The following is a 23,979-nucleotide window of genomic DNA, read 5'->3' as shown; positions in this document are numbered from 1 at the left end:
CAATTAAATTGTCAATGACAGACAAAAATCATAGGATTTATATGTTACTTGCTACAGAAAGATATCCCGGTGCCTGAGCTTAGTACATTATCATTGTGTGGTACCAAATATCCGGTACCAGTTACAAAAAAAATAAAAAATACCAGCATAGCTAAAACACCCAAATTACAGCCGAAATAGAGCCTCCATAAAGATTAAGAAACACTTTTTTTACGATAAAACAATCGAGAACATATTGAAATCATTTACAACTACTAAAATGAGCTTGATTCATCTTTTTCCAAATCTGGTCCAAACCCATCCTTTGGTAATTGGTACCACTACCATCTCCCTCTCTGTTGTACCTGTTGATAACGAATTTATATCCTCTGCATTAACACACCATTTAAGTTTAGATCAGATCCGTTCGTTACATATTAGCACAAGTTTCAAAGGGACCCATGCATTAATTACAGACGTGGGTCAGATTGACTTGGATTCTGATCAGACAGTCTGGAGCTTAACTCAAATGGTGCATTAATGCAAAGGATGTAGACTCGTTTGATAACTGTGTTGTAGCTCCTTTTCACATCACATGGCAATAGTAGTTTGATTTTAAAATAGGAATCATCACTTTTGGTTTTACAACAAAATGAAGCCAAAACAATTATTTAAGCATCTAATGATCGATCTTAGGGATATTACCAAAGCCCCCCAAAACAAATTGAATGAATTTCAAGCCATATATTCCATATATAGAACTGCCCCACTAATTAGTTCAACTAGAAATTTGTCTTTTAGAGGGAGTTGAGAATAAAAAGATCTTCTATACATGAACATTTGAATCTGAAACCATTGAAAGGTGCAATTTAATCCCGAATTGCAAAAGCAATTTGACAGTTAACATAAAAGGGGAAATATTGTTTCTTGTTAGTCACAGAATGGGCAAGAAACTCACCAGACCAGCAGTTACAATGTTTATTATAAAAAAAGGGTCAAAACATCACTAACAAATTCACATCAAAATAGCAACAACAAATCTTAAAATAATGTGTGAGCAATTTGACTTCCCAATAAAACCAAGTTAAGCTTCCACGATATCTACAATACTGGCAAAGTCGACTGAAGTTAAAGATCTTCTGAGGCAAGAATGATTTCTATAATGACCAACTCCTTCTGCGGGATCAAACTGATCTTTGTGCATTCTTCTTCGGTTAATTTCCAATCAAAGATTTCCCGATTCTGTACGAGCATTTCTTTCTTGAAGCTCTTTACTACAATGCCTGCACCTTGTTCATAATCTGTCTCAGTGAAATTTATGCAATATGATAATGCAAAAAATTTAACTAATCAGTTGTTGGTTATTGGAATTAATCAAGAAGAAAATCTCTTGGGAGACATTGTCGAATAATTGAATGATATGGTGTTAAAATTCTTCGAGGTGTGAAGAATGTACAAACTCTCATTTTTTTGTCCTTTCATCAATGTCAACAACTTTTTGATATCTTCCATGATCTCTCGTCAAAAGTCACAACAAAACCGTTGTTATCAAGTTGAGATTAGATTCTTGGTAATTTCAGATACATGCCTCGCATTGCTCAATTTCAATCGCCTTCTATTAGTTTGCTCAAGCTCAACATCGCAAATTCCAATAATCTTAAATAATCAGTCATCACCAAGATAGACATTTTCAACTTCTATCTCTTGATAATTAACAAAATAAGAACGATCCTTCGAGAAAAGGAAAATTCGGTGGAGGAATTACTGGGGCAAATAAGAACACAGTGGGGATATAGCTCGATGCAACAGATCACCTGATAGCTCATCTTTATCAATTTTTGTTTACTTTGCCATTTTGGGTCTTTCCTTTTCTTCCAGTTATTTACTTATTCGGTTTCTGTTTTATGCTTTTCTTTTAGGCAACTCAAATATCTTGAGTTTGTAATTTCTTCTGATTGGTCACATAACCTATGTACCAATTATTATCAATGAAATAGGGGCGTGACCCCTGTTTTTACTCAAAAAACAAAATAAGAACGATCCGAGCATATGTGGAATGAAGCACCTGAATCCAACATCCATGTTTACGTGGAAACCCTTTCGGAAAAAAGAGAGAATAAAAGAGAGAAGATTTTACGTGGAAATCCTTTCGGAAAAAAACCATGGAAGCACACGGTGCAACTTCATTATATCAAGGAGTCTTTACAAATACAAGGAGATAATCAAGTCATTAACAGTCACTCTAACACTCTTTTATAATTTCATACACTAATATATATGAGATTTTCAAATGTATAAATAGATTGTTATAAGAGAGCAAAAACTCTAGAATGAGCAACTTGGAGAAAACACGGCTAAAAGACTCACTATATCTTTCCTCTCTCTCTCTCCACGTTTTATTACCATTGGGAAATTCATTTCCGTGAAACAATATGGACCGAAGCCCACATATCATTTTGACTTCATAATATAACAGTTATTATCACAAATTTGTTAGAATCGTTTCTTACACTATTGCAAATAATAAAACTCACTTCTCTCGCGCGCGTATGAATTTGGCTGGCACATTGCTGGTGTACACTAGTTTAAAATAACAACGGAATATAATAAAAACAAGAAAATATTGTACATATAAAGTGAAGCAAATTAAACAAGAGAATAGATTTTTATTTTGGGATCCACTAACTATCTCCTAGTCAATTTCCTCTATTCATCCCCCAGTCAATAACTACTTGTGGGGACCATTAACTAACTGAACTTCATTAATTACTTGGAGACCACCCAATATTTAATAGATTTTATAACTGACGTGTGCAAATATGGATACCTATGCGCACAAGTGTTAATATATAATATATCAAGTATTTCGAAAAAAAAAATGAACACATCATACACACATCTTTTACACTTTTTTAAAGTTGGATTTTTTTTTCTCCGTTCAATTTCATCAATATTTATGACGATCTGTGAGAAAATTTGTAAATCTAAAACCATGGACGTCTTCTACGTAATTTTCTCTTTCAAATGAGATCCATGATGACATACTTTCGGGTTATCCGTCGTGCAAGTATTCATACCTCGTCATGCAAATATTCATCGTTGTCGTGTAAGTATTCATATCTTGTTGAGCAAGTATTCATACCTCGTAATGCATTACCTGTGGGGATCGCTAATTAAGTGGGGGATTACTAACTACTTAGGTAACCACCTAATATTTGATAGATTTTACAACTGTCACGTGTAAATATGGATACATATGCGTGCAGGTGTTAATATATAATATATCAAGTATGAATACTTGCGCGCCGGACAACTCAAAAGTACTTCATCATAGATCTTATTTGAAAGAGAAAATTACGTAGAAAATGTCTGTGACTTTAGATTCGCAAAAAAATTCACAGATTGTCAGAAGCTGGTGCCAGAAGAACTAGTCGTTTGTTAGGTTTATTGAGACGTAGTGGCAGATAAACTTGCTATTTTGCTTTTGATTGTATTGTTGAACTTTAATTGTATTGTTGAACTATGTTAGACTATTCAAAAATAATATTAAAAAATAATGCAGCCCATGTACAACATAAATACTACATCATAAAATTCATAAAATTCAGATACAGTACAAAATAATACAATACTGTCGAGTCCATAAAATAAAACAACATAAAATTCATACAACAACAACCAGTTCAAACATAGCAATTATACAAACCATTACAGTTCAAACATAAAACACTACAATAGCATCCAATTTAGACTAAGGCTTACGAGCTAAGGAACTTGCTCCCTTCGTTTCCTCAGCCCGACGGACGCATGCAGGACACTCTCACTTAGAGAGACGAGCGTCATTCACCGGATCTGCATACGGGTCCATGCAATTGGGGTCAACAGCTTTGCCACATTTATAACAAAAGAACATATCCACCATATCTCCCTTCACCTCACATAAACAGCACTGTCCCCATCCAGGTGGAGGGACCCTATCTACCCAGCCTTCCATCAGCATTTTTCTAATTGATGGATCAAGAGTGCTCAGAAATTCTTCATTATTTTTGGGTGAAAACATTTTTTTTCCAAATTCCTCATCGCGTAGGCTTCAGCCGTTGTAACATCTTTTTTCTTCGCGTTCGGTTTCAGTTCTTTCTCTATTTTTGTCAACTTTGGGTGCCATTGTAACTAGGGTTTCAAATGATAATGAAATTGATTAGACTTGTATTAAAGACTAAGTGTACAGTAAACATATACTAATTGTACAGTAATCAGAGACAAATTAGAAAATAATTAGAAAATATTTAAATTAAAAAATATTAAAATTATTTTAAAAAATAATTACAAAAATATTTAAATTACCTGTAGCTGTAGTCGCCCAAAAAATCGCTCGAAATTGCTCAGAAAATCGCCCGAAATCGCCCAAAAAATCGCCAGCTCTTTCTCCCTTCAGAGGCCTTTGAGGTTGGAGGTAAAATTTACAAGAAAGACAGAATGCCTATAATTTACGAGTTCTTGAGGATGTAAAGTTCCGTAAAAGATTGAGGAGAACTGAAAATGATTAAATCACAATCTCAATAATCACATCATCAGGATTTTTGTTTTTCTTTGCAATGTCTTACTTGGTAGCACCATTTCACTTATGCTTCTGCTAATACATCTTTTCAATCTTTTTGCTTATTCGTCTTGTGATGATTCTTGTCTTTTGACAATCAAGATGATTTAATAGATATAATGTTGATTAATAAAAATAAACTAAAAGTACGGCAACCAGAGAAACAAAAATTAAGAGTTGCTTATGTTAAAAGTCTCTCTTTTTACGAAAAAAAAGAAAGAGAAAAACTAATAGTTACAAGATGCCTATAGTTAATACCCTTTTTTTTCTATTTACTATTTATTTGAAATATTATTAGTTTCTAAAAAAAATAGTCATCAATTTTTTTTTCTTGCGACAACATTAAAATGAAGAGTGAGTCTATGGTACTATGCATATTACGATTTGGCACCGGGCTACAGCTCTATATTCGAGTTTTCAAATCTAACGGTTGATCCGAACCGTTCATCTTGTTCTCCATATTAATATGTTTTTGGAGACCAAATTTTACATTTTTTGAAATTGTTTTACTATTTTTTGAAATTTATTGAAAATCACTGTTTTTGGACGGTCCAGAATTTTCAGATCAAGTGATTTTCTAAATATCTAAAAAATAGTAATTTTAAAAAAAAAAATGTAAAATTTGGTCTCCAAACACATATTAATATGGAGAACAAGATAAACGGTTCGGATCGACCGTTAGGATTTGAAAACTCGAATATAGAGCCGTAGCACAGTGCCAAATCGTAATATGCATAGTACCATAGACTCACTCTTAAAATGAATATGAAAGCTTGACAACAGCTTCAAATACAAGAGATAATGAGGAATACAAATTATCATGTGCTTTCTTTATTTGCCTGTCACCATATCTCATCTCCTATATATCACTTTTTAGATTTATCAATTTTTGTACCTTTATTTTCGAATTATCAATCCGGCTTCTTCAGCTTTTGAGTCTGCCATCTTTCCAAAATATCCCGTAGCCAACTTTATTAGACATGTTTCTCAATTTAATATTAGTTTTAGAGAAATGTTCTAGTACCCCGAGCCATCAAATCCGAGCATGTTCCTGAACTGGTTTAATTAACTGGGTTTAATCATCCGCTAATAACGGTAATTTATTAATTTACCATTAATTAACGCATCTCTATTTTAATTTGATTGTTTTAAACGTTAGTTTTGCATGCTTTTGTATTGTGTTTTAATTTCGTGGACAGTTTGTTAAGAGCAATTGTAATCACCAATCCCTGAGCTAGTCCCCCAGCTTGTTAACGGTCCTCTAATTATTTGTTAACTACTTAAGTAGTTTAACTAGTTAAATTAACTAGTTATAAGTACTTGTACTTTAAAGTACAAGTTATAATGATTAGCTCAGGGACTAGCTCGAGGATTGGTTCTAATTTTAATGATAGAAATTAACTGCTTTTGATATTTAATAACTAAAAAAATAGTCTCCATTTTGAAGCTCCATTTTGTTTCTGTTTTGCTTCGTTTCTTCTCTCTCTATTTTCTTCCTCTTCGTGCTTTCCATCGTTGATCGATGTTTCAAACCTTACAGCATAGTAAGTTTGAGCATTTTTACTGAATACTTTTATTCCTCACTTTTGTTTGTTAATTGATGTTTAAATTATGAAGTGAATAGATTTATATGGTTTGTACATTAGCTTTGAATGCTTCTAATTTGTTATAGTTAATGGTTTAAAAAGGGGGAGTATTAGTTAGCTTTTAATGATATTTACGTTAGCTTTCAATGCTTCTAATTTGTTATAGTGAATGGTCTAAATACGGGGATTATGAGTTAGCTTTCAATTTTATGTAGTTTAGCTTTCAATGTTTCTAAATTGTTATAGTTAATTGTTTACACAGGGTGGATAATGAGTTAGATTTACATTGTTTATGTGATCATTTTTTTTAATATGTACTCGAAGCATTCAAAGTAGTAGTTTCATTGTTATTTAATAGAGGTTTGCTTGGTTACAAATTGTCATTGTTGTGAAAAGTTATAATTTTGACAACTTAAAATAATTGATGAGTCTGGTAAGAATGATTGTTTCAAAGTAGTAGTTTTATTGTTATTTAATAGAGGTTTGCATGCTTAGAAATTGTCATTGTTGGGAAAAGTTGTAATTTTGACAGCTTAAAATAATTGATGAGTCTGGTAAGAATGATTGTTTCGAAGTACTAGTTTCATTGTTATTTAATAAAGGTTTGCATGCATAGAAATTCAGAGTTGTAATCATTCTAGAATGTACGGAAAAAATTTGTGCTGGGGGACGCGCTCGGGGATTGATACAAATTTAGAGCTGTTAATTTGTGCTCGGGGACACGTTCGGGGATTGGTTGAAATTTAGAGCTGTCAACATTCTAGAAGGTTTAAGAAAAATTTGCGCTTGGGGACGAATTCAGGATTCGTCTTTTAAAAAAAATAATTAAAATTTAACTCATTTACAATGAAAGTTAAACACTAGAACGTAGTTGATTAAACACTTTTGTTTACATGTTTAAATTATACGATTGTTTCGCTGCAATTGGCGCTACTTTTGTCAACTTTTTCAACAGAGTATTTTTCACTTCATGCAGCGAAAGGCTATACAATAAAGAAATATTTGTACTATTATTGCACTGTATGAAGTAAAATCTGCTCGATTTGTCACTGACATTCTAGAAGGCTGGAGGACGCGCACAACTATTTTATTTGAGGTAAAATTATCAGCTTCCTTAATTTTATTCAACATCTTAGAAATTATGTATAGATAATAATTTTCTAGTTTTTCTTTTTAAAGCAACAGATCAACGTCGTATATGTAAAAAATCAACGCGGAACATTGCTTAATATAATCAAAGAAATAGGAGAAGTATGACGGTGTCATATTTTTAATAACACTAACCTACCACAAAATACATGCTTTCCTACCTTCATTAAGTCATTCCAATTTCCTGAATATTTATAGTACTGTATCCAAATTATTTATTTCTCGAAATGACTCATTCTGTAGCAATTCATTCATGCATGACATATGATCAAATTAGTTAAAAGTCACATTTTATTACTTTTTTTTTATGGTTGTCGGCAAAGCCGGTAACAAATATATTAATAAAAAAGAGTAATTACAAGAGTTTTTTTGTAGCAAAAGTTCTCCTACAATATTTACATCAATTGGAGAACTTATTGCCACTCCTATCCCGATACTAATTGGTTAACTATTGCCTAACCACTTCTCAATCTCTATTGATGTGTCATTGATGAGGTGATCCACCATTTTCCACTTGTCGGAGAAGAACCTTCTGTTCCTCTTCCTCCATAGTACCCATGCACCTGTCGTCCATATGACATCCCATTGTCTCCTTTGTATCTTTGTCATTCGCAATCCCCTTTTAACCCACATCATCAGTACGTTAGACGCCCCTGCAGGTGTAATGTTATGTTGTGCCTGTAGTCCTGTCCAGAACTTAAATGCATATGTGCAATCCAACATGATGTAATTTCTCGTCTCCATCCTATCAGTCGCACATAGATAACATCCCCTGTGTATAGCACACATTATTAACTTAATTTTGCCATATGTTAATTTGGGATGAAAAAAGAGATAACGTAGGATGCAAATAGATTTATACGGATCAAATAGTGATAAATCATATCCGTATTCATTTTTATTTTTCAGATATAGATACAAATTAAATATTAAATTAATACAGTTACATATCAATATTAAATGTGTCATATATTAAACGGAGACGAATATGTATCAAATATTAATTAAACTGATATAAATACGGATATAAATAATATTTAGATATCTATTTTAAATATTAGGTTAAAATTAATATAAATACATATAAGTAAACAAAATAATATAAATACATATATATGCAGTCATTCAATCATTATAGTAAACAAAATAATATATTTCTCCGACTAAACTTGTTATATTATTACAAAAGATATATCTCTAATCACCAAATAACCGTATTTATAATCAATCAATACCAATGAAAAAAAAACTCTAATCATATATAATTCTAAAACAAACAGATAAAAAAAATACAGATACGGATAATTATCCATATTTGTATCCAAATCTGCACAAATGGATATCTGAAAAGAAAAATACATATACAGATTAGGATATGTATTTGCTTCTGCAACAGAGCAGTATCTCCAGTATATGTATATATCATATATGTATCCGTAAACATATTCGAATATCCGAATCTGGAAAAATTCGAATATAGATTGGATGGATAATACGGATCCGTTTAATGTCCACACATATACAGGAGCACGCCGTAATTCAGTATTTTCTAATTATATGAAGTCCTCTAATACTTCTCCTATATGACAAATTTTTTTTGAATTTATAAAATGTGTTATTTTTTGAGAAATGTAAAGCTCAGGAAACAAGGAAAATTTGTATATTTGAAAAAGTTGTTTCTTTTTTGTTACACAGTGCCTATATATATATATATGTTACAGGGTCAATATGACTGTTGGAGGCTATCTCTATTTTCGCTACAGTAACTGTCTAAACTATTCTATACATTTTACATATAAATCCTTGTCTTATAATAAATTGTTTCTAAGATCATTTATTCAACAAAATGAGTAGCTAGGCAAACAAATTTAGAACTAAGCAAACTTTTGGAATTAAGCATTCCAGAAGTCCACACACAAAAAAAACCCTCACATCACGCTACATATATGTCTGAATTCCATTTATCCTAGCACACATTTTTAAGGCCAAATTTTGTAAAAAAATTATCAACTATACATGTACTTTATGTACAATTTATATTTAATTTTATGCAGGATTCACATTTATGAATGACATGCATAGCGAAACACTTTTTTAAGTGGTGGACAATAAGAACAAAAATATTCCGACTGACTATATTGATATATAACCATTTAACTTCAATTCATTTGTGAATCTATTCTTGAAAGACTTCGCTAACATAAATTTGGCCACTGTCTTGTATGTTAGACGTTACGTAGCAATTATTATATTTCAAATGAGTTAGCAAGATAAGACAGTAAATTGTGTGATATATAATTGACATTAAAATTTCTTATCCTAGTTTTCTCAACCATTTTTCCGTTATATTCTCCAAAAATATGCTCCCACAATCAATTATTACATGTACATGACAAAATTTATATCGCCCGGAGGATTTGTTCTTGCTGACAGAATGATAGATATGAACCACCATTAGTAGTGGTTAAGATGAACCACCAACAATGGAATTTGTTTTACTACCTATTGTGTGTAATGAGAGAGAGAGAGAAAGAAAGAAAAAAAAAAAGGTAGGACAACGAGTGTTGTCTCTGACAAATTAATATTGATGGTATATATATAAAAGTGATTACACTTAACCAGATCGGGCATTTCCATTACCATTAGGTTAATTATAACCAAATTCCTCCACATCATGATCTTCAACATCTTATCCAGTTGATCCCACTCAAGCTTTTGATCGAATGTTACAGCAGAAATATTCAGAAACTTCTACTCTTTGGGCAAGTCGACTTCCAACAATGGCAGCTAGCTGTTCTTGCTCTTTAGGCGAAGAATACTTCCAGCTGCTCTTTAGTTGTGGTTGATCTGCAAGATGTGGAAGCTCCATGACCATGAGTCTCATCAGGAAAGTTCAGACAGGCTACGGAGCCATACATCGCTCTGGTAGCCTCATCATATGCTTGCGCAACCTTTATGGTGATTTAGTGTAAGTCCGAAATAATTAATTGCTTATAGACATTTACTAGGATCAACAACCGTCATCTCTTCAATATTGTTCATCTCACTAGTGTGTCATGTAGATATGAGAGCTTTGATTATCTTCAATAAAGCGATGTATGGAACACTATAACATATAATCACAACGAAACACATTCATCAGTACTTAGATTACTTTTGGCTTGAAAATCAAAATATTATGTCTATTTTAGGCAGATGTCAACTTAAGTAAGAAAAACAAAAAAGAGGGTTGTGAATGACATGATGAGCCAACGTAAAATACAACTTTTTTATAGAAATGAAATCCTCACAAAACTTTAATTGGGTCTCATTTCTAACATACTCCATCGCGTTTGGGACTAAAGATTTTGTTGTTATTGTTGTTTTTGTCAAACCAAGTCCATTGATTCTCACGTATTTCCAATCTTTTGTAAATCATATATGTTTAGTTTCTCAGATTTATGTATCGTTAGTATTTTCCAATATAAAATTCAATTTAAAGCATTTTAAAAGATATATATATATATATATATATATATATATATATATATATATATATATATAATATTAAAAATTAATGTGTTTTGTGTGTCTCCCGCCCCCAACAATATAATAAATAAATAAAATAGTATTAGAAAACACCAATCAGCATAAAAATATAATAAATTAAGGAACGAACTCGTATACTATATTTCGTACCTTCATAATTTTTCACTTTGACTAATTGGTTTCCTTCAATATCCTAGAGAGATCGATAGTGCATGTAAGTAAAAATCCTCATGAATGATAAAATTCATAAAAGTGACTTATTATTAATATATAGTCCAAAGGTAATGTTAAAAGTATGACCGTATCATACTATTAATAACGCTAACCAACCATGGTAACATTTTTTGGATGTAATGTTTGTAATCCAAAATTTAATATGAAAGGGATATTTCTTTCTCTTTGTTATTTTGATAGGTTATACCAAGGTTCTAAATAGCGTTTATCATGTTATAGCGGGAAACCTACAAAAAAAGCTATAGCGAATAGCGTCGCTATAACGAAAGCTATACTACATAGCATTTTTTTTTATAATATATATATATATATATAGGCTGTGGCTAATTTGCTGCCGGCAGCATTTCTGCCGGCGGTGCTGCCACTGTTTTTTCTATTTTTTTGATATTCAAATGACAAATCTAAACCGTTAGATGTTTAATCTATATTATAATCTACTTGGAGACCAAATTTTATATTTTTTGGAATTTTTTTACTATATATTAAGCTGGTTTGAAAACCGCTGATTTCAATGCTGCAGAAATTTACTGAAATCAGCGGTTTTCAAACCAGCTTAATATATAGTAAAAAAATTCCAAAAAATGTAAAATTTGGTCTCCAAGTAGATTATAATATAGATTAAACATCTAACGGTTTGGATTTGTTGTTTGGACATCACACGGCTAAATATAGCCCCGGCAGCACCTCTGCTGAAATGCTGCCAGCAGCAATTTAGACAGACCCTATATATATATATATATATATATATATATATATATATATATATAGAGGTTGTCTAAGATCAAAGTGGTAGTTCCTGTGCTTTGGTGCTACCAATTTGTTTTTCAATTTTCAAAGTCTAAAACGTCGATCCGAACCGTTCAAGTTGTTCTCTATATTAAAATGTGCTTGGAGACCAAATTTTACATTTTTCTGAATTGTTTTACTATTTATTAAGCCACTTTGAAAATCGCTGATCCAACGGTGACTTAACAAAACAGTAAAATCAGAAGCCACCGTTGGATCAGCGATTTTCAAAGTGGCTTAATAAATAGTAAAAAAAAATCAGAAAAATGTAAAATTTGGTCTCCAAGCACATTTCAATATAGAGAGAACATCTAACGGTTCAGATCGACTTTTTGGATTTTGAAAACGAAAAAATGAGTTATAAGCAAATACTCTCATATGCTTATGTAAGTAGAGTAGCCAACCTCTATATGTGTGTGTGTGTGTGTGTGTGTGTGTTAATACGGTGGCTTCTGATTTTACTATTTTGTTAAGTCACCGTTGGATCAGCGATTTTCAAAGTAGCTTAATAAATAGTAAAACAATTCAGAAAAATGAAAAATTTGGTCTCCAAGCACATTTTAATATAGAGAACAACTTGAACGGTTCAGATCGACGTTTTGGACTTTGAAAATTGAAAAACGAATTGGTAGCACCAAAGCTCAGGAACTACCACTTTGATCTTAGCCAACCTCTATATATATATATATATGAGATGGGCTACGGTGAGTTGCGAAATAAAACGCGTTTCTACTTCACACTGTATTTTTATTTTGAAAGTCCAAACGACCGATCCGAACCGTTAGATGTTTAATCCATATTGAAATGTGCTTGGAGACCAAATTTTACATTTTTGAGAATTTTTTTACTATTTATTAAGCATTTTTGAAAATTGCTGTTTTGCTGTGAACAGTAAAAAACAGTAAAATTTGCCGGACCATCAGATCAGCGACTTTCAAAATTGCTTAATAAATAGTAAAATTTGGTCTCCAAGCACATTTCAATATGGAGAACAAGATGAACGGTTCGGATCGAAGTTTTGAACTTTAAAATCACAAAATATGAGCGTGAAGTAAAATAGTCGCTTTACTTCGCAACTCACCGTAGCCCATCTCTCTCTCTCTCTCTCTCTCTCTCTCTATATATATATATATATATATATATATTTGTACTAAATATCAACATTATCTAAGTCTCATAGAACAATAGATTATATCAAATTGATTAAAAAATTATAATATTCATATTGAATTAATACAAAATTCAAATTGCGACTCAAAATATCCATAGTAATACTAATATTATAAACTATCAATCTTTTTATATTCAAAATATATTCAGCATCATGACATAATCTATCTTTTTTCTATTTAAATTTCAAAATAACCTAAACATCATGACATAATTAACTATCTTAATATATTCAAAATATTCAAACTACTGTATAGTAATATCATTTTGTTACTTCAAGAAATATCTTAATATGTTCAATCTAAGCCTTTATTTAAAACCCATATAAATTGAAAAGAAAAAGAAAAATAAAAAACTCATGTTGCATAGCGCGTTGTAGCTTTCCTTATTTTGATTTTGTTTGATGGATCTCTCATTAAATATTTAATAATTTAATATAAAACTTAGTACGTCAATTGCAAAAAAAAATTATAGTTAAAATCCAATCTGATTCTTTATTTAAAGCTCATATAAATTGAAAAAAAGACAGCAAATGTTGCATAGCGGGCGCTATTTGCGCTACACGCTGTGCGCTATAGCGGACTGCTATTACCGCTATAGCGTCCGTAGCTCAAATAGCGCGTGAGCATATTTGATTTTGTATTTATCATATATATCATATAATACTGGATATATAATTTTTATCCACACCATTACACAATAAATTAATAAAAAAAAAATCTTATCTGTACTTAGTCAATAAATTAGTTGTTTCTAATTTATTCCGGCCTTACAATATGAATTGAATAATGAGTAAGAGCATGTTCAGAAATGATAATTTTTACGTGAATAAAAAATTTTAGATATGAGAATGAGAATATCGATTTGTTAATTTTTAAGTTAAAAAAAATTGAATGCAAAAATTTAAAACATAGACATTTAACAAATACATGATTTTTTTTTTTTTAAAAGTTGTTTAAGTTTTGAATATTTAATCAATTACTGCATTGTTTAATTCCCATTGTGTAAACAATGCTGAAAAAAGCTAAATCAAGGTACAGTTGGCCATGAACAGCAATAATGAAGTTTAGCATCAAAGCAAACAGTAAATTAAATCTAACTGTCATTAAACATTTTATGAAAAAACTAAATAAAGTATGTTATATATTGTAAGGAACCCTAAGTTTAATTGGAAGCAAGCTGCCTTTTTTTTTTATTATTATTTTTTTTTACCACAGTTCTTTATTTAGAACATGCATCAACTAAGAATAAACCAGTTCTCTATTTTCCACAAAGGTGCCTAGCTAAGGTTCCTCAGATTTTTTTTTTTTCAAAATAGAACCAATTTTAATAATTTTAAAATAGAACTAATTTTAATTATTTTTTTCAAAAAATTATGTTTCTAATAAATTTGATGCATGTGCGGTTTATGTATAGCGCACTTTGGTCCGTATTATGGATGTATATTTTCATTTTTAAAGTTTAAACATTCAACCTGTACTATTCAACATAGTATCTAAATTAAAATATGCTTGAATGCCAAATTTTACATTTTTAAATTTTTTTTTCTTTGGTATTAAATATGTACAAAATCACTTGATCTAAAGATTTTGGACTATCCGAAAGTAGTAGTTTTCTCCCTATTTAGAAAAAATGGTAAAAGAAATTGAAAAAAATAAATATAAAATTTGGATTCCCAAGTGCATTTTCAAATGAAGATCATAATTAGCAGTTCGGAATAACTATTTAGACTTTGAAAATGAAAATATAAATCTATAGCATGGACTGAAGTGCGCTATGCATAGTACCGTACTTCATATTTTATCCATCAGTAATTATCTTATATTATTCCGATTTTATGAGACCATCTGAAACAACGTGGGCAAATATCATGGCAAAGGGTCAGGATCCTTAAATTTTGAGTTAAGATGAGAATCTTGACCAATTCGATCCGTGGCAAATGGCAAGAAACTTTAATATTCGTACCAAATCAGATTTTAAATCAAAATTTGAGTTAATTAACTCAGATGATATGAATTCGTGGCAAGTACTGTAATTTCTTCTTACAATTAGTACTGACATCAACACAAGTTATAGGCATGACAGCAGCACTGGCAAATAGTCTGAATAAAATTATTGATATTGGCGTTCTAGAAAGATCGTTCAAGAAATCAAGTTCCCATTTAATTAAACAATAAATTTGGCATCTTAAAAATAACAAATACAAATTCTGTTCCAAGAGGCATGCATAAATATCTGATAACTTCGTAATGGGAAAAATAGTGAAAAAGTAGTAAACAAATATTGTAAAAATCCTGTGAACAAATATTACTCGAATTCGCTGGTACCGCAACTGGTACAGGAGATCCAAGAACAGTACAGTATAACCATGAAGTGAGACTAACAGTCAAACAAGCCACTGGTACAGACAGCGGTACCGAGACACAATTGGGGAGAATCTTACTTTTACTTATTTTTGGTTCTTTTGCACCACGAGCCTTTTACTCTTAGGCAGAGACTTTATGCTTTATTTAATATGATAGCTGATTTACTTTTGCTTTTTAGTTTTTATTTTTTATTTTTCCTTGTTACTTCCTGTTACAAAGCTTATGTAACTTGTCTTATCAATGAAAATGAGGGCGTGACCCCACTTTCTTTCTCAAAAAAAAATAGTACTCGAATTCGAAATGATATACATATAATTTTTCTATGATTTCTAAAAAAATTACTTGGATTTGTAGAGCTTGAAATTAAGAAAATAATGGAAAAAATTATAACGGACATTTTTTTAATACCCCTAAAAAAAAAGAAAATTTTAAAAATACCTCCGGATTTAATTTTTTTTCTATAGATGCCCCGACTACTTGGGCCCGGGGCGGTCCAAAATTCAAGCGAGCCACTCCAGCCACGGGCAAGCCATGCCAACACCAGGCCGCCCCAGTCACGGGCGGGCCACGCCAGGATCAGACCGCCCCAGCCACGGGCGGGCCAAACCCAAGCAAGCCGCCCCAGCCACGGGCGGGCCAAACCCAAGCAAGCCGCCCCAGCCACGGGCGGGCCGTAAATAAATAAATAAATAAAACACCCGTGAACTACCTCTCTCCACTCTCTCCACTCTCACTGCTCTCTGTCTCTCTACCTCCTCACGCCGCAGCAGAAGAGAGGGAAAAAAAACGGTCCTCATGCCGCAGCAGAAGAGGAAAAGAGGGGAAAAAAAAGCTCCACCACTCTTCTCTCCCGATCACTACTCTGCCACCTCTCCACTCCCTCGCTCTCTCTCTCTACCTTGCCGGTGCTCCACCGTCGCATTCTTCACTCCTCTTTCTCGGGTAAGTTTTTAATTCTAATCGATTGAATGTTAAGTTGTGTAATTGTTGAATTTGATTTGAATCGTATCCATTCGATTCGAATCGAATCGATTCGATACGATTCTAATCGAATCGATTGAATGTGATTGAATGCGATTAAATGTGATTGTGACTGTGATTGCAGTTATGATTGTGATTAAATTAATAATTGTAATTAAAAAAATATTAGGGTTTTTGAAAAATAAATGTTAGGATTGTGATTGTTTTAGGGTTTTTGAGCAAAAAAAATGTTTAGAGTTTTTGAACAAAAAAAATTCATGTGTATTGAAAAATGAAAATTCATGTTATGATTGTGATTGTTAGAATTGTGTATTGTAATGTTATTTGGTAATTGATTATAATTTAAATTCGATTAAAATTCATGTGTTAGGGTTATTGGTTAGATATATATATTTTCTCTGTGTGGTGAGATAAATGGGTGAGATGATTTATGTTGTCAATTTAGTAATTGTAATGTTAAGTGTTAGTTGTATCATGTATTTTTGTTGTGATAATAAAAATATGTGTGTTATATTAGTTATTAATGTTTGCATGAATGTTATAAAATGTTATAAAATGTTGTAAAATGTTTGCATGCATCTTATGTTTTTTTTCATCTTATTAATGTTTGCATGCATCTTATTGGTGACATACATTGATATTTTTGCATGTATCTTATTGATGACATACATTAATGTTTGCATGCATCTTATTAGGGTTTATGGTTAAAAATTTAGAGTTAGTGTTTATGGTCGAATTTTTCGAATTGCTTGAATTGTGGGATGTTAATAAAAAATTAGGGTTATAGTTTATGGTTAAAAATTTAGGGTTAGGATTTGTGGTCGAATTTAGGGTTAGGGTTTATGTCCATATTCTATACATAGATCATTTATTCGATTCGATTGTATAATTAATATTTTTTTATTAGTTGAAATTATTAATATAAAATTATATAATTATTACGTTATATAATTATACATTAAATAATTATTATAATAATATTATAATATATTACATATATTATTAATATATTAATATTATATAATTAGTATCTTATTAATTATATATAACTATATAATTAATATGTTATATTGTTAATATATTAAATAATTAATATAATAATAATTATTGTAGTTATATTATAATATATAGTTATAAAATTATTAAGTTATATTATATGTCCCTAATTGTTAAAATAAGCTACCAGATCAATGTATACTGTAATTGTTTTAATTGTCCATAATTGTTTTAGAAAAAATATCATATGTTTTAATTGTTCATAATTGCTGAGTTGCTTAAATTGATTAATATACATTTTTGGTAAATGTAGTATGACCAGAGAATCTAGAAAAAGAATCTAATTTAGTAAATAATTAAAAAGAATCTAGAAAAAAAATACCTATTGCTACAGTAAAATCACTCTTCAATCGCCGAATAAATCGCCTCTCTCAAACAGTAAAATTGCAGACCAGATAGTGTATAGAATGGAGTGGGCGGGAGAGAGAAGTGATAGAATGGAGTGGGGGGGAGAGAAAAAAGGATTAAATAGGGAGGTGGCCCGCCCGTACGGCTCGGTTTTACTAACAACCCGCCCGTCCGTGGGGCGGCTCGTTTTAGATGTGGCCTGCCCGTGGCTGGGGCGGCCTGGTATAGGCGTGGCCTGCCCATTCCTGGAATGATTTGATGTAGGTCTGGCCCGGCGGTTCGCATGAATTTTGGATCGCCCCGCTCCCAAGCGGTCAGGGCATCTATAAAAAAAAATTAAATTGGCAGATATTGTTAAAATTTTCTTATTTTTTAGGAGTATTAAAAAAAATAGCCGAAATTATAAAGACGCTAACAAAAAATACAAATTAATTATTTAACATTTATCTTATTCTACTTGTAATAATCAGATAAATAATCATAAAAAAAATTAACTCCGTTGCAATTACAATTATAAAAACTGAAAGTACATAATAATAATAATAATAATAATAGAAAATTAAACCTAGAAAATAGGGATAAAAAAAAAAGTAGACAAATCTGACTGTTCATCAGTACCGTTCGTCTTGATCTTGTGGGTCATAGTCCAGTTCATCTTCTGGGACTTCTCCATCATAGAAGTCCCTGCTCAACATATTGCATACAATAATAAAGAGTAGTTAATTAAAATGCAACAAAAATAATAAAAAAGTTATGACAATAAAAAATAAAGTCTTGCAGCTATGCAAAGTAATATGAACAAATGTGAAATGATTTTACCTTATAAGAAATTAAAGATGCATGAGATTTTGCCTTATATGCACAGATGGGATATTCTTAATTTTGTGTACATCTTTTCCTTGCATTTGCATACCGTCCCAGAGCTCACGTGAGGGACCCTTAACTGTTAGTTCTTGAAGAGTCTGCACCTTTTGTAGCTCAGGAAGTACGTGCAGCTGATCACAATAACTAATTTCGAGTTGATGAAGGATGGGCATAGCTCCCTCTTTTGTGTCCCAACGATGGAGGTTGCTCAGACAATCGAGCTTCAGTTTTTCGAGGTTAGGAAACCCTCCGGTTGAACAGATCAACTATATATGTTCCCACATATGAGCCAATATTTAAATGAAGTATCCTGAGGCTCTGCAGCCTCTCTAATATGGGCATTGGATCTTCCTGGAGTTTAGATTTTCTGAGCTGTAATTTGGTGAGGTTTGTTGGGAACATCTCAACACTTAGAACACATATATTTCTTTCCCAATTTCCCCCCAAAACTAGTTTTTGTATCTTCTCATGACAAGGTAATTCTTTTGTGACACCAAATGGTAGGAACCCCGTTGTTCCAATAGAGAGGTAGACCAACTGGACTGTGTTTTTCAGCACACTCTTGAGTTTTTGCCACTCTTTTATGGCCCTTCCATTATCTAGATCATCAACAATGAAAATCCCAAACGTACGCAAGTTGATACAAAATCATAATTCAACAACTGATTCTATGTGTATGTCCACATTCATAATTGTTTGTAGATTTGTATGCTTATTCCATTTTAATGGTAAATGGATATCATCGTAACCACCACCATATACATGTGTTAGAGTTGGGATTACGACATCACACAAATCTAGTATTTCATTGCCATCTACTTCCGATCCCTATAAATCAATGGTTTCTAGATTAGAGAAGGAAAACTTCTTAAATATATCATGAGGAATTTTGCAGTCTCTTAACCCCAAGTATCTCAAGTGTATCAAGCCTTTCGACCACTGTTTCCGAGTAAATGTGGTCATATCGACTCTCTCCTAGGTTAAATCTAAAGCCACTATTATTCGACCACTGTCTCCGAGTAAACAACCCAGAAACATATTAAAATATTTTACAACTACCAAAAGGACCCTGATTCATCTTCTTCCAATCTGGTCCAAACTTATCCCTTGGTACCGCTGCCATGCAGCTCCCTCTTTGTTGTACCTGTTGATAACTGTGCTGGTTGCTCCTTCACATCACATGGCAAGATAAGTGTGATTTTGAAACAGCAATCTTCACTTTTGGTTTTACACCAAAATGAAGTCCAAAGCAGTTATTTAGCACCTAATGATCTTAGGGGTTTTACCGAAGACCCCCTAAAACAAACTTAATCTTGTGATATTGCTCACACCAATGAATCTTGTCAGACCCAGCTTTTGGCACTCTTCTATGGCCTCCCACACACCTTTTAGGTCCACGGGCATCACTTCATCGGGTAAGCTGGTAAGTTACCGGCCCCGGCTTTATACTTATCGGCAAGTGGATCAGATACCGGTTCAGGTAGTACATTTTCATATTGCTTTATGTTATGAATTGAATTGAGCATATGATTAATAAGCATATCAAGAATTCCAAACAATTAATGCTAAATGCATGTGCATGAGGATGACCAGATAAAGAAAGATCGAGTTGTAAACTGGAAAGTGTGTCAGTATTAAAAGTAAGCAAAAGAGAAACATAATATTCTTATCAAGTGAGAGGGCAGTTACGATAGATGCGTTCACGGCATGATCAAATGTGATGTGACTAATAATGTTTAATTATTTTTTCACATTTTAAGTTAGTTCACATGACCACATGTGATGTGGTGATGTGTTCAAACGTGATGTAACTAATCACGTTTAATTATTTTTCAAGTTTGTTGGTTCATAGAAAATCATAATAAAAAATACTAAAAAAGTAAATAAGAAATAACTAGTACAAACAAAATTATAATAGAGAAATAATGTTGAAAAAATCTGTCACATGATGTAATCGAGTTAGTTTATTTTTGTGACATGACGTGACATGTCATTTTCAATTGAAAAAAAAAAAATGCCACGCAACGCTGAATTACAACACATAACTCACACACATGATATGACGTACCGTGACATAATTAATAACGTTGTGACTAATTTTCTTCGCTACCGTGACAGACCCAGTAAAATTGTTATAATTCCCTTGGTAACGTTAGCTGTAATGCACAGGCAGTTTCTCAGAAATCAACCGAAGTTAAAGTTGTGCTGAAATCTGCTTCTAGATTCGTGCCCGATGAGTCGTTTTTTTTTTTTTCTAAAATATTCGATATTCCTGTAGACTGTCTACCTATATCTCACAGAATTCTTTAATTAAAAAATAATATAATGAAATTTAAATGAAATAGTTGCGATGAGAGCACTGTTGTTTTTCTTAAATTTTCAAGTGAGAAGTTATATGTAGGAATCGTAATGTTGCTGCAACTCCTAATGTTTATAAAACTTTTACTGTAATTATATAAATTTTCTAAATTTAAACTTTTGGAATAATAAAAAATAGACTTTATGGCCATTTGAATTTTTATTTATTTTATATTTGCTAAGTTCATTCGAGAAAAAATATTCTAATCATATCTGAGTTATTAGTAAATAATTGCTCCTGGCATTAAAGAAAATGTAGCATAATTAAAAATAATAAACTGAGAAGACATTTATCTTTGGCAGCTACAATTTAATAAAACACAAAATATCAGATGCAGAACATTGTATAAATATAAGAAAATGAAGCTCAATATCTGACATTTTAATTTGATAGTCGAACTTCAATCAACTAAATTTTAAATTTAACATTAAAAGTAGAGGGAGGTAAAAAAAATTGAAGTTTCTAGTCAAAAGCCCACTGGTTTTCTCGGCGAACCTCTGCTTCTTCCTCCGGTGTGTAATCATTTTTTATATGAAAAATCTCGCGAATCTTCTCCGGAGAATTACTTGCCATTTGATCAGCTATATTTTTGCATGTTAGATCCAGCAGTCCCTGGATGTTCAGATAATTTGCTGCCATAATAAGATCAAAAACCGTCGCTTGATCGACATTCATAAATTCCTTATCCCAGTTCTGAATTTCCCTGTTCAGCATTGTGGCTCTCCCATGTGATGCAATATCACATGCGGATCCTTCTGGATCGAAAACATGTTTCTCGCAATACTCGATCACCTTTGCTAGAATTTTAGCAGTGACATTAGGCAGTGGAATGGAGCCCTCAGCGCAGCCATCTTCGATTAGGTTGTTGATGGTTTTCGACATCTTTGCCACTGTCTCCTTCACCATGAACTCCTCTCCATCGAAGCTCTTTAGCGTGATCATCTGCTCGTCTATGTTGTTTGACATTTTGTTTTTCTTTGGTGTTATGCTGTTTAGGGGTTAAACTCCGGAACTATATATATAACGTGATAAAAAAAAAAAAAAAAAAAAAAAAGACGATATGGCACCTCTCTTTTTAGACTTTTTCTATTTTCACATTTTTAATTACTCTAAATATACTTAAAGAAAAAAGGATTTTGTATATTTATTGTTTAAAATGAATTGCCCAGTCCTAATAATATATTGTTTTCTGTAAATTGCTATATGAATTTCTTTATTTAGGCAGTATATGATTCGCTTTTTTGGTTGTAGAATATTTGACATGTGATCCAATTAACTAAATATATGAATAGAATTCCGCAATGCGCAGATAGTTTGCATAATATTTGATGCGTCATTTTTAAAATAGTGCATATAATTAAACTCATGATAATGTTTAGATCATTATCTTTTGGTTTTGACAATTATTATATTTGATATGCGGCCCAATTAATAAAAAAAACATGAATAGACTGACGCATGCAACTATCTGTAAATGAATTTGAGCAGATTTATTTTTGCATAATATTTGATGCATTGAATTAGGTCATATAAACTGGCGGCTAGCTAATTGTAGATATATATATCATTTGAACTAAAAATTACAGACCATTGATTTTCAACCTATCTAAAATATAGCAAACAAAAGTTTCAAAAAATTATAAAATATTATCTCCATACACATTTTTATATGAAATTTATATTTAATAGCTCGGATCGACTTTTGAATTTTAGAAATAAAAGTAATTTAAAAATATTAAATTTAGTTTATAAGTATATTTTCATATACAAAATATGTCGAGTGGTTCACAATGAATATATGCATAGGTAAACTCCGATTGAATCCAAATTCGGACAACGGATTTGATCGATTATTCGAATTCGGATAATTTTTTTGAATGTACGAAACGATATTATGTACTATTGATGAGCGTAAATGTGTTACGTGCTTTTCAATTTATAAATCCGTTTGTACTTCTGATCAGATCAAAAGCGCATGATTCTATCGAGTAGTATAATCGAGTGTCGATCCGCAGAGAATAAGGTTATCCGTCTTGAGCAATCAAATCACGACCCGCTGATGGGCTAGACAAACTAGATCTTGAGATTTGTTGTGGAATCAAAGATGCACTTTGTATTTCTAGATTAAAAGATAAAATAGAGTAGCCAAAAGGAGATGTGGATTTCTAGAGTTTTGGCACACCGTTGTTACTTCAATCCGCTTTGGTTTGATTGGGTTGGTTTCAATTGTGTGTGAGAGGCTTTCTAATCCTATCGCAGTGACTGGCGCTTTCGCCGTTCAGTCACACTACTAATCAAGCTTTCCCGTTAAGGCTTGACTTAATTGAAAAGTGCAAGTAGATCTGTGATTAGCCCAAAGTCACAACCTTCAATTGACTAGGTCCATCGGCTGATCCTATAGGGTATCCCCATAGTAAGGCAAGAAATGTGACATTCATCTGTGAATGCCGAGACTCCCATGTATACTTTTGTGGATCCAACTATTAGCTTCTTCAATTAAGATCTCCCCCAATAGTCTAGTATTTTTATTTCCCCTTTTTCGATCCGTTTAATCTAATGTGACTATCTACCATGTGTGGCCATCACAGTGGCAGTCTAGAGTAACAAAGCAAAACCGAGAGAGATTGAACATAAAGCGCAAAAGATATCAAACCACAAAAGACTAAACAATAATCAAACACAAAATATATAGCAAAGTATCATGAGTAACAAGGTTTATAGCCTAGTCCTAAGAACAAGATGTTCAGCCGCAAAACAACATGTTTTCACTCCTCACAACTAAACTATACAAGAAGAATACAAAGTAGATCTAAGATTCTATTGTTCTTCAGTCCAGAGGTTATATATAGGAGTGAGGGGGCGTCTGGAGATGAGTTGGAGTCCAATGGATCTGATATGGATATAGCTGGAGCAATTATTCACCAAAGGGGACCTGCTGTTACAGACCGTATGAAAGTGGTACGGTCCGTAACCAAA

The 23,979-nt window shown here is 32.1% G+C and overlaps 1 pseudogene; it reads right to left on the bottom strand.

Annotated features, from left to right (window-relative positions):
* Window positions 1-21,406: 21,406 nt before the first annotated feature.
* Window positions 21,407-21,969, bottom strand: LOC144560732 (SKP1-like protein 4 pseudogene; annotated as a pseudogene).
* Between the last annotated feature and the right edge of the window lie 2,010 nt (window positions 21,970-23,979).

This window comes from Carex rostrata, chromosome 10 (assembly GCF_964058835.1).
Source record: "Carex rostrata chromosome 10, lpCarRost1.2, whole genome shotgun sequence".
NCBI classification, from domain to species: Eukaryota; Viridiplantae; Streptophyta; class Magnoliopsida; order Poales; family Cyperaceae; genus Carex; species Carex rostrata.
Note: the sequence above shows the minus strand (reverse complement) of the source record. Positions and strands in the feature narration are given on the sequence as shown.